Source organism: Jatropha curcas, chromosome 10, assembly GCF_041381405.1.
Source record: "Jatropha curcas cultivar XTBG-Jc1 chromosome 10, XTBG_Jcur_1.0, whole genome shotgun sequence".
NCBI lineage: Eukaryota > Viridiplantae > Streptophyta > Magnoliopsida > Malpighiales > Euphorbiaceae > Jatropha > Jatropha curcas.
In genome coordinates, this window is record NC_143160.1 from 15035445 (window position 1) to 15055609 (window position 20165).

The following is a 20165-nucleotide window of genomic DNA, read 5'->3' on the forward strand; positions in this document are numbered from 1 at the left end:
GATAAACTAACCGATGAATGAATGTTTTGCAAGGTGAATGATGGATTAATGAAATGTTTGAGTGATTTTGACTTGCCGCTCGGGGTTAAATCCCGAACGTGCCTACGTACTTCCGTTTGAATGGAAGATCAAAGTCAACGTAGTTCGATAGGCCTCTTTTAGAGGGCTTTGAATGATATGCTTAATGCATGGGTGTGTGTATGCTTAGTGCTTGATTTTGTGTATGCTTAGTGCATTTTTGTGTATGCTTTGTGCATTTTGTGTGTATGCTTTATGCATGATTGTGTGTATGCTTCGTGCATTTTGTGTGTATGCTTTATGCATGATTGTGTGTATGCTTCGTGCATGAGTGTGTATGCTTTGTGCATGAGTTTAGGCGTTTTACCAAAAATTGATTGATTTTTAGGCATGTTGCCAAAAATGTTGATTTTAATGGCTTTTAGCCAAAATGATTTGATTTAGGCAATTGTTGCCAAAAATGTTGATTTTAGGCGATTTTCGCCAAAATGGTTGATTTTAAGGCCTTTGGCCAAAATGTGTTGTTTTAGGCAATTAGTTTGCCAAAATGTGCAATTTAGGCTTTAATGCCACGATTATCAATTAATCGGGCGTTCGAGCTTAATCACAATTTATTGTCGAAATGTGATTGATTAAGGCTTTTAGCCACAATTATTGATTAATTGGACTTAAGCCGGATTTGTTCGAAATAAGGCAATTGAACCGTAGTTATTAATTAACTAGGCTCTTTTAGCCAATATTGTCGAATTTAAACTTTAATACCACGATTATTGATTAACCGGGCATTTAAGCTTAATCAAATTAATTAAGACAGTTTATTTACCAAAAATAATGACGTGGATGCATTTATGCAATTCTAGAATTATTAAGAGTAGAAGAGAAATATGCATGAAGTGCTAAAATTAAATAGGCAGAGTTTTGTTTACATACCTGATTTAATCGACGACCGCTTCTTAACTCCGGATTAAGCTCCTCGCTTAGGAAATATTAATTAATTTTAATTTGTTTGATTTCAATGGTCAAATATCACAATAAAAATGCAATAAAAATTAAATTAAATGCAAAAAGCGGTAAAGAAAACGCAAGGAGCGTGAGAGGGAGAAGGATTCGTCCGTCAATACAGACAGGTGTACCAGAAAATGGCTGAAAATGGCCTATTTATAGGCCATTTTCGGGTCCCGGGCGGCAGCTGCCGCCGGGAGGGCGGCAGGTGCCGCCTGGCTCGGCGGCAGGTGCCGCCCAAGAGGGCGGCAGCTGCCGCCCTGTTTGTGGGGCGGCAGGCCCCGCCCACGCTAGGCGGGGGGTGCCGCCTGGGAGGGCGGCAGCTGCCGCCCAGTCGGTGGGGCGGCAGGCCCCGCCTGGTCTGGGCGGCAGGTGTCGCCCAAGCTGGGCGGCAGGTGCCGCCCAGGGGCTTGGGGGGGCCAGGCCCCGCCTGCGCGGGGCGACAGGCCCCGCGCGTGCTGGGCGGCACGCCTCGCCCGCGCGGGGCGACAGGCCCCGCGCGCACTGCTGGGTCTTCTTCCTCTCCCCCCTCTCTCTATTCATTCCCTGCTCCTCGCTTTCTTCATTCCTCACTCCTCTCGCGGCCTGCCCCTCCCATCGTCGTTTTCGTAGGCCCAGCCCGCGCTGGGCGGCAGGTGCCTTGCCCAGGAAAGTGGGGCGGCTGCTGCTTGCCCAGGCTGGGCGGCCTGCTGCTGCCCAGGCTGGGCGGTCCTGCTCCGCCGTGGCCGGCGGCAGGCGCCGCCGTGCCCGGCGGCCAACTCCGCCGGTGCCTCGGCGGCAGGGCCCGCCGTGGGCCGGTGTGGACACCGTGCCTCGTTCCGAGGCCTTTTTGGAGTTCCGGACCTCCGAAAAATATTCCGGGACCTGTCCGCGATTCTCGCGATATTCCGGACGTTTTAAGTACTATATTGACTATTTTTCGGTGAACTTCCGAAATAGCCTCCGGTCCGGCCGGCTGTTTGCAGTCCGGGAAAACAGGCTTTCTGAGCCTCAAAATTTGGGTATTCACAGTTGCCCCCACCGTGACCATAAAAATGATTTATGGGAGTCGGTGGTTGTCTGAAACGCAAATTTTGTAGGCGAAAACTGGACGCGTCCAGAAGACCCGCCTCTTGACTATTTGTTTATAAATAGCTTGAAAAAACTCATTTTCATTCATTCTAAACTTTCTAACCTAAGGAACTCTCTCAAATTCTCTCAACTTCTAAAGCTTCAGAATTCTTTTCTCTTTTTTTTTTTTCATGGCTTCCTCTGATCTGAGCGGTGAGGAGTACCTGGGGTCTCTAGGGATCTCGCTTGACGAGGTCAACCTTACGGCGGACGCTAACACTCACGCCTCCGTAACTGGCATCTTTGCCCAGGTAAGCCTACCTTTATGGCATTATTATCATCTTTTTCAAGCTAAAGTTGGGAATTTTCGGGCCTTAGGCCGAATTGTGAATTTTCGGGCCTGTGTGGCCGAAAATGTGAATTTTGGGCCTCTGTGGCCTGATTGTGATTTTTCGGGCCTGTGTGGCCGAAAGTGTGAATTTTGGGCCTCTGTGGCCTGATTTGTGATTTGTGGGCCTCTGTGGCCAGATTGTGAATTTTCGGGCCTGCGTGGCCGAAAATGTGAATTTTGGGCCTCTGTGGCCTGATTTGTGATTTGTGGGCCTCTGTGGCCAGATTGTGAATTTTCGGGCCTGTGTGGCCGAAAATGTGAATTTTGGGCCTCTGTGGCCTGATTTGTGATTTGTGGGCCTCTGTGGCCATATTGTGAATTTTCGGGCCTGTGTGGCCGAAAACGTGAATTTTGGGCCTCTGTGGCCTGATTTACGATTTGTGGGCCTCTGTGGCCAGATTGTGAATTTTCGGGCCTGTGTGGCCGAAAATGTGAATTTCGGGCCTTTGCGGCCTGATTTGTGATTTGTGGGCCTCTGTGGCCAGATTGTGAATTTTCGGGCCTCCGTGGCCGAAAATGTGAATTTTGGGCCTTTGTGGCCTGATTTGTGATTTGTGGGCCTCTATGGCCAGATTGTGAATTTTCGGGCCTGTGTGGCCGAAAATGTGAATTTTGGGCCTCTGTGGCCTGATTTGTGATTTGGGGGCCTCTGTGGCCATATTGTGAATTTTCGGGCCTGTGTGGCCGAAAATGTGAATTTTGGGCCTCTGTGGCCTGATTTGTGATTTGCGGGCCTCTGTGGCCAGATTGTGAATTTTCGGGCCTGTGTGGCCGAGAACGTGAATTTTGGGCCTCTGTGGCCTGATTTGCGAATTTTGGGCCTCTGCGGCCTGATTGTGACTCTCGGGCCTCTGTGGCCGAATTGTGAATTGTCGGGCCTCTATGGCCAGAGTGTGATTTTCGGGCCTTAGGCCGAATTTGTGAATTTTGGGCCTCAGCGGCCGAATTGTGATTCTCGGGCCTCTGTGGCCGAATTGTGAATTTTTATTTCTGTATTTGCTGTTTTATTAGTATGCATGCTAAGATATTATCCTTAGTAAAGAACCAAGGGACAATTCTTTTATTACTTTACCTTTTAGGATCCTTACATTAAATTGGATGTGGCTGAGAATTCTATGTCCGAAATCCCGATCGAGATATTGGATCTGAGCCACCCGGTCGGGGCAATCATCAATCCGTCCCGTCTGGGTTACTTGAGGCATTTTGATGCTGGCCGAAATAGTCACAAGGAGTTGCTGGGTGCTTTGGCCGAGAGATGGTGGGACACTACCAACACTTTTCATTTTTCTTGGGGCGAGATGACAATGACCCCTGTGGATTTTTCTGTGATTACCGGAATCCCTTTTGGTATTCGGACGATTGAATTATATGATGACTGGAGGACAGAGATTTCCCCTGATCGGATGACGGAATTGATTGGTATAGACCTGCCTCGGATTGTCGGGCCAGGTTCTGCTATTCCAACTTTGAGTGTTTCCAGGCGCTGGCTATATCTCCAAGCTCCCGGCATTTATGCTAGACATAGGCGGGGAGAGCTGACGGCTACTCAGGTGGCCCGATTCACTTTGTTGCTGATGTTTGCTTCGACCTTTTGGTCCAACAGGAAAGAAAGATTTAATCCTTCTATCTTGAAGAGTTTAGAGAACCTAGCCCATCTCACGGAGTACGACTGGGCTGGCGCTATTCTGAGCCGTATGTATGATGACATGTGTGGTCTGAGTCGGAGCCACTGTAAACTTAGCGGGACCTATTACTTCTGGGAGGTAATGCGAAGAACATTCTGTATATTTTTCTATATTATTAGCCCTCTTTTGACTCTCGTTTCTTCTTTGTTGCAGATTTGGGCGTTTGAGTATTTTCCTTACACTCGCCCGGAGCAGATTCATGCAGATCTCGGATTAGGGCTGGTACCTTTGGCTTGGAGATGGTACCGAACAAACCTTCATACCAGTCGGCATAAGCACTCGCTAAAAGACCTGAGAACCTTTTTTGATGCGTGTAGCCCGGCGCAGGTATGTGTTCAGTAATTCTTGAATACGTTGAATAAAAAAGATTTATCAACATATTTGCATCTTTTTTAGGTTGAGGTGGGGGCGATGGCCATTCGCCTACAGAGCTGGATCCAGGTTGATCCTCATTTCCAGCGGTCGGATGACTTGTCTCGGCGGAGGGTGATCCTGTCGCATCCCGTCCTGAGACGATATTACTTGGGCGAGAGAGTAGACTTTCAAATAAGAGGCTGTCGTTCCATCCCTTATCCTCCTCCCGGGGACATGCGAGCGGGCAGGCAGATGACTCTTACCGATGCGCATACTGAGGGTATTCCGTATGGAGAGACATCTTGGAGGGAGATTATGCTGAGTTCTGCAGACTCTTTCTGATGCAGCCTATTGGATCGCAGCTTGACAATTTTCAGAGATCAGCTCCTTTCCATCCGCCCGCCACCCGCTCTTCTCGGGCCGCGGGTTCTTCGAGTAGGACTCCAAAGAGGAGGCCTACGACTGATCCTTCTTCTTCTACTCGGGCTGAAGGTTCATCTCAAGCCGGCCCTAGCTACTCGGCCGGCCATTCCAGGGCTCCCCGGGCTGTGACAGAGGCTACAGGGTCACTTCATTCAGACTTGGCCAATTTACGTCTTCCGTACAGCATTTCCTACCATACTCCTGACGCTCCTTTAGCCTTTCGAGAGGTCTCGCTAGAAAATGTGGATCGCTTGGCTCTGCCTTCTGAGGACATTACTGAGGTAAGTAAAAACTGCTAAATCTCTCACAAAAACGATTCATAAGAGATTTGACATTCATTTGCATTTTTTTTTTTCTTCTCTTTTTTTTTTTTTTAGGTTCCTGTTGGATTGATCAATCAGATGATGGAATTGATGCTCGGGATGCAACAGGAACTGTCTTCGTCCTGGACTCGTGAGGCTTACAATGATCAGAGAAGGCAGAGGCCCCGTCGCTGAAGCCATGATTGCCGGATTTTTCTGTTCCTCTTTCTTTCTTTCTTGTCTGACTACTGTACTAAACTTTGATCGTGCTTCTGTACTGTATCGTTGTACTGAGTTTTGTTTTGTACCTGCACTTGGTTAGTATTGAAATATATGTATGCATGTTTATTGTATTTGAAACAAAATGGGAGGACTTCATCATTTTGGCTTACGGACAAAATACACTCTTTTTTTTATTTATATTTTTTTTTATTATTTTTTTTGCGTGGCGGCCGCTATCGCCATCATTCAGTGGCAATTTGGCGACCGCTGCCGCCGTCATTCGGTGGCAATTCGGCGGCTGCTGCCGCCATCATTCGGCGGCTGCTGCCGCCCTCATTCGGTGCATTTTCTCCTACAAAAGCTTGTTCTTTGTTTCGGCTCTTCACTCATTCCTTATCTTCTCTCTTCTTCTTTTCTCTCTGTGTTTATCTTATCCAAAGAATGAATCCTTCTTTCAATCATAGCATGCACAGCTGGGCTAGGAGTCTCTCCAAAGTTGAAAAGATCAACTTGAAGAGGTATGGCCTCTCTCCTATCATTACCCTTAGGGGGGTAGTGATCGACTGGAACTTTTTATGGGCCTGTATCAGATTCTGGGACCCTGAGGCCCACGTTTTTCGGTTCGGGGCCATGATGGAGGAGATGTGTCCTCTTTTCGAGGAGTTTTGTGCTATCATAGGGTGTGACCCTAATGCCCCTTTAGTCAGGCATGAGGTTAAAGTCGGGTATGTTCGGTCATTTGAAAGTTTATTTCAATTCAGCCGGCCACAAGCTAGGGCGATGATTGTTGACGACCAGAAGGCAATTCTGCTGCCCCTGATTGATGAATTTTCAGAGGTTCCTTTCAGATGACCCAGACCGGATGAGGCTGAGGATGCGGGCTTTGTATTTTGCTTATTATCTGGTTTCTTGTTTAACAAGGACCCAGGCTTCGGGGATCTGCGATTTTGTCCTATGATTCGACAGATGGAGGACATGGGTTGCATTGGTGGCATTGTGCTGGCAGAAACCATCAGGAGCCTTGACAGAGCTGCTCTAGGCTTCGAGGACTGGACAGTTTCCCCGATTATACTCCAGGTATTTTCCTCTCATCTTTTTTTTTTTTTTTTTTTTTTTTTGGTTCATCCCTTTGTAATAGAAAGGATCCATTACTCAGGTTTGGTTGAAGGACCACCTTCAAGTGGTTGCTGCTCCTACCCGTTTGCCTTACAACCCTTCTCAGTATCGTATGCGGAGGATTCTGATCACATACCCGTCTGCTGATGCATGGACTTCATGGCTAATGGAATTGGGTCCAAACGAGGTGTTGTGGTTCGTACCTTGGTATGATATCAACCGGTTTATTCAGGTTAGCTTCCGCCATACTCAGGTTTACCTGTTGGGCCTTACACATTGCACCTGGTACTGTGCTTCGCGCGTTCTGAGACAGATGGGGATAGATCAGACTGTTCCGACCATGGATGATTCCCTAGCTGATTCAGCCATCACTCCGGGAGTTACCCGAGCCGTTCTTAGGGCATGGGTTAGAGACCATCACATGGTTAGGCCCTTACCTAATCCTGCTGGTATTCATACTTCTCCTGAATATCGGACTTGGTTCATGACCGTTGTCTGGCCAGTGGAAAAAGCCAAGGAGGAACGCATTGCTGAGTGCACTCGAGGGTTGGACTCAGGCTGACGCTGGTGATGGGATTAGGACTGATGAGGAGATCATGTTGGCTCCTCGGACAGGCGAGGCTGGAGGGAGTTCAGCAACTGGGGATGACTCGGAGGACGTTGCCCCACGGAGGCGACGGGGTACCTAGACTCTAATAGGCTTTTGGACTTTTGGTGTTTTGGCTTTGTTTGAACTCTTTTGTCTTTTACTTGGGACTTTGGGTGTGGATTTTGGTGTTTGCATTGGATTTTTGGATGTATGTTCCTTTGGATTTGGACTTTATTATTTATTTTTCTTGGTCTCTTTAGTTTTCTGCTTGACTTTGGACTGTTTGACTTTATTGCTTTCAATTGGGCATGTCATTTGACTTTTAAGCTTTCCAAGCATTTTCCAACTTTATTTATTCAAGCTTTGATTTTTGCCTAAGCCGCCCTTTCGGGTTTTCAACTTAGCGAGCTACCCATTTTTGCCTAAGCCGCCCTTTTCGGGTTTTCAACTTAGCGGGCCCCGATTTTTGCCTAAGCCGCCCTTTCGGGTTTTCAACTTAGCGGGTTTTTTTTTTCTTTATTATTTTATTTTTATCCTTTTTTTTATTGTTGGCAAAAAAGAAAGGGCGATGGAATGGTATGTTTTTTTTTTTATTAATGTTTAGACCGTACCCAATGAGGGCTGCCTACATATCTCCGATATATAATTTCTTTTTTCCGAAGAGAATCAGGTCTAATGTAGTTCGTTTTACATTATGCAATGCTTATACAAAATATCTCTTTAACTGATCTAAATTACATGGATTTGCAAATTCTAAACCATCCAAATCAGTCAAGATGACGGCTCCGCCGGACAATACTTTCTTCAACACATAGGGGCCAGCCCAATGAGGACGAAACTTCCCACGTGGATCTTGAATTGGCTGTCTAATTTCCTTCAGAACCAAACAACCTTCTTCGAGTTTTCGGTCTTTGACCTTCTTGTTAAAATGTCGTGCCATTCTTCTTTGGTAGACTTGAGTTTGGTGGATTGCTTGCAATCGCTTTTCATCCATACCCAAAAGTTGCAAGTGATAATTCTTAGCCCAATCTGCTTCGTTGATCTGGCTTTCCTGAATCATCCTTGCCGACTGAACTTCCAGCTCAATAGGCAATATTGCTTCCATACCATGTACCAAAGAATACGGAGTTGCTCCAGTGGGCGTTCTGATTGAAGTCCTATATCCCCATAGGGCATTCGGTAACTGTTCGTGCCAAGCTTTATGCTTTTTAACTGTCTTCCTGCAAAATGACTTTTATAGCCTTATTCGCAGCTTCTACAGCCCCAGTTCGTTTGTGGACGATAGGGCTGAGGACTTTATGGTGCCGAATTTTCGTTTGCTTTCAACAAATTAGAAAATTCACTCTGAAAGTGAGACCCGTTATCCGTGATGATCTCGAATGGTGTTCCAGTACCGACAAAGGATGTTAGTACGGACAAACTGTGCTGCCTTCTTGGCATTTAAAACTGAATAAGAGGCTGCCTCGATCCACTTAGTGAAATAATCTACAGCAACCAGGATGAATTGATGGCCGTTAGAGGCCTTCGGGTGGATTTTTCCGATCACAGTCTATGCCCCAAGTTGCGAAAGGCCATGGTGAAGCAATAGGATTCAAATTGACCGGAGGTTGTCTTTGCAGCTTAGCAAAAATTTGACATTTGTGACACTTCTGCGCGTGCCTCACGCAATCTGCATTCATGGTTGACCAGTAATAACCCAGGTTCATGATTTTCCGAGCCAAGGCTATCCCGTGCATGTGTGGACCAGACTCCCCATTATGTAGGGAATCCATGATGGTTTGAGCTTCTCCCTCATCAACGCATCTTAGGTGCAGGCCGTTCCAACTTCTCTTATACAGAACTCCCTCAGTGAGGAAATATCCGGATGCTAACTGTCTCAATGTCCGTTGATCAGTTTTGGTAGATCCCTCCGGGTAGGCTTCATTCTGAAGATAATTCTGTATATCCCAATACCAGGGCTTGTCATCGACCAAATTCATGATATGTGCTGGCTGTTTCTGTAGCCGCACTGTCAGAGGTCGAACTGACTCGGTCTCCTTCTACATTGACCATGGAGGCTAAAGTAGCTAGAGCATCTGCGAACTGATTTTTTGGCTCGCGGCAAGTAGTGGAAGGATAAATCCTCAAATTGCTGAGCCAATTCGTCCAAGCGTCGTAGGTAAGGAACCAAACGCTCTTCTTTAATTTTCCATTTCCTTAAAGCTTGGGAGACTATTAAGTTAGAATCTTCGAAAACCTTGAGGACTTTTATCTCTTTTCCTAGGGCTGCTTCTAACCCCTTTATGCAAGCTTCATACTCGGCTTCATTGTTGGTGCAGTCGAAATCTAATTTGACGGTGATAGGAATGTATTCTCCACAAGGAGTTTTGAATACAACTCCAACCCCATTTCCATGGTAGTTCGAAGCTCCATCAAAGTACATTTCCCAGACTTCACTTTCCAAGTTCACCAAGTCTTCATCAGGAAATTCTACCTCCGGCATTTGGTCTTCGACCGGTAATTCTGCTAGTTGATCAGCCAAGGCTCCGCCTTTCACCGCCTTTCGTTGTACAAATTTTAAATCATAAGCTGCGAGCACCGACACCCACTTAGCCATTTTACAGTCAAGAACCGGCCTCTCCATAAGGAATTTCAAGGGGTTCGATTCAGAAAAGACGTAGGTGGTGTAAGACGAGAGGTAGTGCTGCAGTTTTGTACAGGCCCTTACCAGAGCAAAACACAACTTCTCTATCTTATTGTATTTTAGCTCAGATTCTAGCATCCTCTTGCTAAGGTAATACACGGCATTTTCTACCCTTGTATCTTCTGCTTGTTGAGCTAGCATTGCACCCATCGCTTCTTCTGTCACTGATAGGTACAACAGCAAAGGCTTTCCTAGCCTTGGTGGCTGTAAGACTGGTGGGGATAACAGATATTGCTTGACTTGGTCGAAAGCTTTCTGACAATCCTCATTCCATTTTACGGCTACTCCTTTCCTGAGCAATTTGAAGATCGGACCACAAGTATTAGCCAATTGATTGATGAACCGGCTGATGTACTGTAGCCTTCCTAGGAAACCCCGAACTTCCTTTTCCGTCCTCGGTGCTGGTATTTCCATAACGGCTTTGGCTTTTGAAGGATCAATTTCTATGCCCTTCCGACTGACCATATGCCCCAGAAATACTCCGGATGTAGCTCCAAACAGACATTTTGCCGGGTTGAGTTTTAAATTGTACTTTCGAAGTCTAAGGAAGAACTTCTCAAGCGCTGTTGTATGTTCTTCAGCTGTTTTTGATTTAACAACCATATCGTCCACGTACACTTCTACTTCTTCGTGAATCATGTCATGGAAGATGGTCGTCGCCATTCTTTGATAGGTTGCCCCGGCATTTTTGAGCCCAAAAGGCATGACCCTGTAGCAGTAGGTTCCCCACTCCGTGATGAATGCCGTTTTCTCTTTGTCTGGCACATGCATCATTATTTGGTTGTACCCGACAGCAAGATCGGTCAAGGAGACCATCTCGTGTCCCGCCATTCGGTCTACCAACAAGTCGATATGCGGCAGGGGGAAGTCGTCCTTCGGACATGCTCTATTCAAATCCCGATAGTCCACACACATTCTGACTTTGCCATCTTTCTTCGGCACTGGCACAATATTTGCTAACCATGTCGGGTAGGCAATGGGTTCTATGAATCTGTTCTCCAGTTGCTTGGCTACCTCCTCCTTGATTTTCAAGGACCATTCGGTCTTCAGCCTTCTTAGCTTCTGCTTCACTGGCTTAGCCTCGGGATATACTGGAATCTTGTGCACCACTATTGCTGGGTCAATTCCCGTGATGTCACTTGCCTTCCACATGAAACAATCGGCAAACTTCCTCAAGCATTCACTGACCTGTCCCTTGTTCACACAGTCAAATGCAATGTATGTATGTTCATTTTCTTCTTTGCCAATTATTATTTTTTCTTTTTCATTTTTTATTTCATTTATATGATTATTTTTGCTTGGAAATGCTTGGAAAGATAGACACGCGGGGTAGTCAATAATTTGCAAGCCTTTATTGATCATGACAGAATCGTCTTCAAAGATTACATCAAATTTGAAATCTGGATTTTCAAAATCCGACACAGATGACTCAGGAATGGAACTGGACTCTGACTCGGTTTCAGACTCGGGGTCAGACTCAGACTCAATACAAGACTTGATTACAGATTTTGACTCTAGGTTTGACTCGGGAGGGGGTTTATCAGCAGCGCGCTCCTCCTCGGCGTACCAATTGGTGAGAGGGCCTTCGTTCGGCTTGATCAGGCTCAGCAGATCTTGGTCCCCATCATTTCCTGTGATAACTGCAATTTCGTCAAGGAGACTAGGTTGCATGAAGTCTTCCACTTCGAGTTCGGTTGTTACCTCTTCGGATAAGTCATTCAAGTCCAGGACACAGGTGTCATTCATTTCTAGGAATAGCTCGAAAGGATCGATCAATTCCTGGTCAGAAATAATAGCATTTACCCCGTGATTTGGTAAGGGATTAGTGCTAATGTTTGACTCACTTCTTGGGATGATTGAACCATCGTCTACCAGGTCTTGGATGCGGTTCTTAAGCGTCCAGCACGCTTCAGTCTCGTGCCCATGACCTTGATGATATTCACAGTATTCATTGGTTCGGTAGTTTCTTGGTAAAGGGTAGGGTGGCGGCCTTGCTTCCAAGGGCTTGATGTAGTTGGCCTTGACAGCCTCTCGGAAAACCAAAAGGATTGGCATCCCGAGATCAGTATATGTCCTTCTTGACCGATTGCCATTTCTCATATTGCCCACACGTAAAGGATTCGTGGGGGTGATGCTTGCCATTTCATGGACTTTGCCAGCTTGGCTAGGCTTCTCGTATTTTGAGGAACCCGAGTCTTCTTTCAGTTGCCCCATTTGAATTAAATCCTCTACCTTTGTAGCAGTGGCAATGAGCGACTGGAAGGTTGGTAAGTATTGGGTTTGTAACTGTTGTTGGTAGACAGGCTGCAGGTTCTTTATGATTATGTCTACCTGTTCTTGTTCAGAAGGCCGGTTGATCATTTGAGCGACCTTGGTCCTTTTTCTCGAGGGAAAAGGTTCATTGTTTTTCTGTTTGGTGGTGTCCAGTTTTTTTCTCATTTTCTGAGCTTCCGGCTCAGAAGTAGACATGTCATCCAGGTTAAGGGTAGGATTTGTCGGTTCTGCGGCAGGTCCTTGATTGGAAGCAGCAGGTCCACTTCCCTCACCGGAAGCCCCACTTCCATTACCATTACCCAATTCAGCTATCAGGGCAATCCTTTGGGCAGCCAATGCCTCATTCATTCTGGCCTCCATTCTGGCCTCGAGTTGTTCTATAAGGTTTTTGATGTCAGAAAGTGATGCCATTGGTGCAGTTGAGATTGGTGAGGTCGGTGATAGCACAGTAGGTGTGGTTGGCACTAATGTTGGCACTTGAACAGGGGGTACCTGTAAGTATGAGGGTAACTGGATTAAGGGTATAGTAGTATCAGGGTAGCTGATATGAGAGAGAATGACTCTTTGTCCAACTGTGCATGACTGACAAACAGAAGGATATTTTTGTGTCCCTCCACTCTCTTCTCTCTTTTTTTTTTTTTTTAATGCTTATGGTATGTCATGAATGCGCACAACAACACGTCATAATTTATTTTAATGAGATGATTCGTACCATTGGGTGCATATAGTCCTAAAGGATAGGTTCTATAGGCTATGACACAAATAGAGAATCGGCTTATTAAGGGACCCTTGAACCTTGAGTATGGATATACCTAACCACATGTGAAACAAGGAGTTTCGCGTGGGTCCAACGGTACGCATACCCATGTGCCACCTCCAAAAGGATTAGAGATGGTTTGCGGTAACAGGGAGGACGCTTTGGCTGTCCGTCGGCATAATCAAAGAGACCTGCCGATCAGCGCTACTTGCTATCCAGACTCAGAAGTTTGAACAGAAGAGAAGAAATTCATTTGAAGTTCATTTTTTATGCAATGGAGAAAAAGATTCTCAATCGTGCAAATAAATCAACAAGTTTTAATGTCTTAATTAAAATTTTCAATTAAGTTCAAATTTCCTCATCAAGTATTCTTAAAGAAAGAACACTTGATTCGTGCTAGGATACCCTGCAAAACAAAGCATTGTAAAATAATACCCTAAAGAAGGGCGGGTTAGTTTACACAACAATCGTAGTCCACTTTATGCAAAACGATTACATAATTCCCCAGTGAAGTCGCCAAACTGTGAACCCCTTCCCCAAATGTCATAGGCATGTGATGCATATGATGAATGAGAAGAAATACACGTGATGTGTGTGAGTCGCCACCTTGTTTAATTATTTAAGGGTAAACTAGGAAAAAACCCTAAGTGACTCCATTTTTAATTAACCTAGTTACTAGATTAATTATCCCAATGATTAAGGCACAATCTACGAACCCGAGATGGATCCCGAGACTATGTCATGCTGATAAACTAACCGATGAATGAATGTTTTGCAAGGTGAATGATGGATTAATGAAATGTTTGAGTGATTTTGACTTGCCGCTCGGGGTGAAATCCCGAACGTGCCTACGTACTTCCGTTTGAATGGAAGATCAAAGTCAAAGTATGCGATAGCCTTCTTTTAAGGCTTTGAAATGATATGCTTAATGCATGTGTGTGTGTACTGCTTAGTGCAAGATTTGTGTATGCTTTGTGCTTTTGTGGTGTATGCTTTGTGCATGAATTGTTTGTGTATGCTTTGTGAATTTTGTGTGTATGCTTTGTGCATGTTTGTGTATGCTTTGTGCATTTTTGTGTGTATGCGTTTATGCATGATTGTGTGTATACTCGTGCATTTTGTGTGTATCTTTGTGCATGATTTTGTTTAGGCATTCGCCAAAAGATCGTTGATTCGTTAGGCGTGTTGCCAAAAATGTGGATTTTAAGGCCTGTAGCCAAAATGATTGATTAGGCAATTGTGCCAAATGGTGCGATTTAGGCGTTGTCACCAAAATGGTGATTTTTGATTTTAGGCGATTTCGCCAAAATGGTTGATTTTAAGGCCTTTGGCCAAAATGTGTTGTTTTAGGCAATTAGTTTGCCAAAATGTGCGATTTAGGCTTTAATGCCACGATTATCAATTAATCGGGCGTTCGAGCTTAATCACAATTTATTGTCGAAACGTGATTGATTAAGGCTTTTAGCCACAATTATTGATTAATTGGACTTAAGCCGGATTTGTTCGAAATAAGGCAATTGAACCGTAGTTATTAATTAACTAGGCTCTTTTAGCCAATATTGTCAGATTTAAACTTTAATACCACGATTATTGATTAACCGGGCATTTAAGCTTAATCAAATTAATTAAGGCAGTTTATTTACCAAAAATAATGACGTGGATGCATTTATGCAATTCTAGAATTATTAAGAGTAGAAGAGAAATATGCATGAAGTGCTAAAATTAAATAGGAAGAGTTTTGTTTACATACCTGATTTAATCGACGACCGCTTCTTAACTCCGGATTAAGCTCCTCGCTTAGGAAATATTAATTAATTTTAATTTGTTTAATTTTAATGTCAAATATCACAATAAAAATGCAATAAAAATTAATTAAATGCAAAAAGCGGTAAAGAAAACGCAAGGAGCGTGAGAGGGAGAAGGATTCGTCCGTCAATACAGACAGGTGTACCAGAAAAATGGCTGAAATGGCCTATTTATAGGCCATTTTCGGGTCCCGGGCGGCAGCTGACCGGCCGGGAGGGGGGCGCAGGTGCCGCCTGGCTCGGCGGCAGCTGTCCGCCCTGTCGGTGGGGCGGCAGGCCCCGCCCCACGCTGGGCGAGGGGTGCCCGCCTGGGAAAGGGGCGCAGCTGCCGCCCAGTCGGGGGGCGGCAGGTGCCGCCCATGCTGGGCGGCAGGAGCCGCCGTGTCCGGCGGCCGGCGCCGCCGTAGCTGGTGGTGGCCACCATGTCTCGCTCCGGGAGCTTTTTTGGGAGTTTCCGACCTCCAAAAATCATTCCGGGACCGGTTCTGCGATCCTCGTGAAATTCCGGACGTTTCAAGTACCATATTGACATATTTCCAGTAAATGTCCAAAATGGCCTCCGGTCCGGCCGGACTGTTTGCACAGTTGCTGCAGCAAAGTCAAAGTTACTGTAGAAAAGTCAAATTTACTGTAGCAAAGTCAAACTAATTGGCATGGCACTGTAGCAGCGTGTTTTCCTCCATCTAAAGAGTTTCACATGCCACCAACAACATGAGAAGCCTCAAAATTTGAGTATTCACAGCTTGTGTAGTATATGATGTGATTAAATGATGCTCCAGGACTTTGATAATGTGATATTGACTTGGTTGACTTATGAATCACTAGAAATGTGAATAGTTTGACCTATGTTTGACTATGATTCAATAATAAACGTATGGTAATATACTATGGAAAGCTTATGCTATGCACTAGGTACATTTCTTATTTGACTACTTAAGTGATATTGGAGTATGTTAAGTCAGGATTGATGTGGTTTGACTTCAGATGCTTGAGTTGACTATTCTATGGATATGAGATTATTATGTATATACATGTATGAATATATATCATTGAGATTTGTATGAAGAAATAAGTTTCTGTAAATCATGAGCATGTTGCAATCATGTATGCTTACTTGTTATGACTATTGAGTGATACTTGTATTATAAGGTTGCTATGTGGATAATGGAATTAAACTGAATTCACATAATAAGAACAAATGGGCTCTTACTGTGATCTTGGTTGAGTTGTTGCTAGAATATGATTATCTGTTTCTGAAAATAAAAGCATGTTATGGATTTGATTTGGATTGCTCTATGATCATAAGCCAGACACATGGCTGTCTTCAGTACGAGTGGACGCACTCTACTGACTCTGTATCTAAAAAACTTTCTAAGTCTACTGTTAAAAGGCTAACTAGCCAGTATTAGTTTGACGGTTATCAAACACCGTTCTATTACCTATTCTGCTTCTGTTTCTTCTGAGTCATGTTAAGGCCCAATAATGATTAAGAGAATGACATACAATTATAAATTACTGATTACTTGCATATCAAGTAATCATGTAACATCAATCCATAAGTAGCTTGTATTAGAAGTAATCATACGTCATCAGCCTATAGGTAACTTGTACCACAAGTAATCATAAGTTATTATATTATGATTGATGTTGTTACTCAGGACACAATTAAATATGAATGTGACTTGATTATGAGTATTTGCATGGAAATATGGTGTGAGAATGAGAACTATTATAGTAAATGATATTTTAATATTGTATACGGTTTCAGCGGACCATACATGTATGCTATGTGATTACATATTATTGTTGAGTACCACTGAGTTTTATACTTAGCAAGATGTTTTTAACTCGCGTAGGTTGAAGGTTTGTTTGATGTGGATCTCAAGTACCTGTGTCCAGAGAGAGGATCTTCTACTTCCAGACTAGAGTATGAGTCTATACTGGACACTCATGGCATGTGTTAGTTTTGAAATAATGAGAGTGTTGATTTACTATGTGAGATTTGTAATTTAGTTCTTTTAGTACCTTTGTTTTATCCCTTTTGAACCTTTTGAGGATTTTGATTATTCCCAATTGGACATGGAAGCTCATTTTGGGATTTGAATTTTTGTATCTTGATTTTATTGATTTTATGGATTTATAAATGTTGGATTTGAGGTTTATGCCTTTGGGAATTTGACTTATTTGATTGGAATATTGATTATTTAAGTAAAAGAGAATATTTGGAAATTTATTATTTCTTTTAGAACGTTAATAAACGTTTTATTAACGGATTCGAATTGTTTCTTAAAGTTGCATTTTCAAAGGAACTCTTACAATTTTCTGCAGGATTTATCTAAACTATTTAATTGTGTTTGATGGGTTTCACTACTACTTAAAGATTTTAATTTTCCCTAATTTTTATAATTGAACTGTTTTAAGCGGCTTATGTTTTCTTAAGACTTCCTGCTGTATGTTTTAAAGGATTATAAACTAAGCTACCTTTTTTTTGTATTATATTTTTATTTGAAATTAGTTCTGTATTAATAAGCAAGTCTATACGTGCCTTTCGCACAGAATATGACATTTCGTGTCTGGCCCTACGGGGTTGGAGAAGGGGTGTTACAGGTGGTTGTAGTATTTTAATTAACTACATTACATATTTACAAATATACAAAAATGGAATTATGATTACATTCCATAAATTTTATTAATTATATTACCAAACATAGTAATAGAATCTTAATTACATTTCATTCCATTACATTTTTTATTGCATTACATCTTTGATTACATTACATTGTATTACATCCAACCAGACATAGCCTAAGGACTTAATAGCTTAAGGTTACAAAGTTAAGTGACTTCCGGATGTATTTTGACTAATAATAATAATATTTATTTTTAGAACAAATAAAAATGAATATATAATATTTATTTTGAACGATCAATAACATGATAAAAATAAGTAACTACATGTATATTGGTTGATGTTTATAATTCAAAAAACAATCATACATTTATAATTATATTTATATCATTACTTTCTTATTATAAAATTATAAATTCGTAAAAAATGAGACCAATTGGTGTAGTCCAAATTTTGAAAATACTATATCTAACGCGGTTAAGATTTATGGTTAAATAAGTTCTTATTGTCACTAAAAATAATAGTAAAAGAGCTTCATATGGATAAATAAAACTTTAAGGACTCAATAGCTTAAAGTTGCAAAGTTGAGTGACTTGTGGATGTATTTTGCCTAATAATAATAATAATAATAATAATAATAATAATAGGAACATAAATAATGAAACTACAAAATTGCAACTCTTTCGATTTATGACTAAAATCTAGCCAACTGGAAACAGCACCGGTAATTTTGCTATTTGCTTCTTTCCTGATTGTACATTGACTCTGACAAATATTCCTCTCTTTCAGGATCTCCTGTGGTAACATCAAACAATTTCTCTCAGCGTTAGAAAGCTAAATATTAATTTCTTTTTGATGCCCAGACAATACAATTTTTCCCTTTATATTATTTCCAGTATTAGGTGAAATTCTAAACTAATTGCTTAGCTTTTGATACAGGTTGAATGCAACAAGTTTTTATTGTTAGAAACAAGTCTTATTATTGTACTAGAATGAAATATAGTCAGTTTGATAATCTACAGTCTTGTGATGAAAGGGCCAAATGAGGGAGAACCGGTTTTAGATTTCCATTATGGGGTATAAGGTTCGAATGCTGCAAGTATCAACCCATAGGCTTATAGGAAAAGAGTTGTGAGGAATACACAATTTTGGATGTGTATTAAATTCCCAGCTAGAAAAATTAATTGGTGATTACACAATTTCAATCTTCAGGCCATTGATAAAGGATTGACAATTTTTTTTTATATTTCAATGGCCAATGATGATACTAGTAAGCCTTTTCTTTCAGATGTAGAAGATGCTTGTTTAAATGCCAAAGAGAAGAAAACCCTTCAAAGAAGGTCTTCAGAAATCAAAAATCCAGAACAAAATAGCAACCAATCGCTTCAATGGTTGGAGTCATTTTTGGTGAAACAAAAATTTAGTTTCAAGCAAGTATTTATTTTGTTTGTACTCTATCTAGGGTTTGGCACAATAACTTTCTTCCTTATAATGCATCAAATTGATGGCAAAAAAACACATGGGCTTATTGATGCCATTTATTTCTGTGTTGTTACAATGACTACTGTCGGATATGGAGATCTCGTCCCTAATAGCATACCAGCAAAATTACTGGCAAGTGTTTATGTATTTATTGGAATGTCCCTTGTTGGGATTCTTCTAAGTAAGGCAGCAGATTACATTGTAGAAAAGCAAGAGGCTCTTTTTTTTAAAGCTATCCAGATGCATAAAGAAATGGGTTCGACAGAAATCCATAAGGAGATTGAAACTCATAAAGTACAGTACAAGTTTGTTTATGCATCTGCACTCTTGTTTGTGCTTATAATTTTAGGAATTGCATTTTATGTTTCTTTGAAAATTTCGAATTAGTGGATGCTTGTATTGTGTTTGTTCTACAATCACAACTCTTGGGTATGGAGATGAGAGCTTCTCAACTAAATCAGGTCGCTTATTTGCTGCTTTCTGGATATTAAGCAGTACAATTTGCCTTGCTCAATTTTTTGTCTACCTTACTGAATTATACACAGAAATAAGGCAAACAATGCTCATCAAAAGGGTATTAACCCGAAATATGACATCCTCAGATCTCAAGTCTGCTGATCTCGATCAAGACAAAGTTGTCACGTAAGGATCCTTACTAAAATACATACATTTGATTTCAATATGTATGTTTTTGTAATTTGTGTTGTTCATCAGTGTTGCAGAATTCATTGTGTACACGTTGAAGGAAATGGGAAAGATCGAAGAGGAAGATATTTCATTAGTGATGGAAAGATTTAGAAAGCTTGATTGATCATTCAGGAACATTAACAGAAGCTGATTTAGTGCAACCTCAGGCATCTCAATTACAGAAAGATTGAAAAAAACTTTTTGGTAAAGTTAGTAACTTTTTGATATTTTCATATTTTAAATTTCTTTAAAGGAAAAGAAGAATTCCATTAATTAATTAAATCAAATCAAAATCATTGACAAACATTACTATTCATGGTGATCCTTAATTATTTTGTGCATCTCCAGAATATTATGATATTTTCATAGTTTGCAAAATGTTCTTCAAACTCTCATAGCTGACTTTTTTTCATATGAATATGATACCAAGAATACAAGCTGCTCTTTCTAATGGAGGCTATGAAGTTTTAGAACAGAAAAGAGAACTGAAAATTAGGTATTTGTGATTTAAGGGAAGAACCCTAATAATTATTTAATTCAAATGTGTAATACTAGGGCACATGAAAATAAAAAATTATTTGACCTTGATTGTGTAGAGTTAATGCTTCTAAAGTGTGCATTTGGTAGAAAGAAGAAGGAAAGGCACTTCCGTGCCATTATTGTTGGAGAGCAAATAAAGTGCAAAACTTGATGGCT

At 42.0% G+C, this 20165-nt stretch overlaps 1 pseudogene; it reads left to right on the top strand.

The window, feature by feature from the left end:
- The first annotated feature begins 18268 nt into the window (after positions 1–18268).
- LOC149493169 (two-pore potassium channel 1 pseudogene) lies at positions 18269–19660 on the top strand (annotated as a pseudogene).
- The last annotated feature ends 505 nt before the right edge of the window (positions 19661–20165 follow it).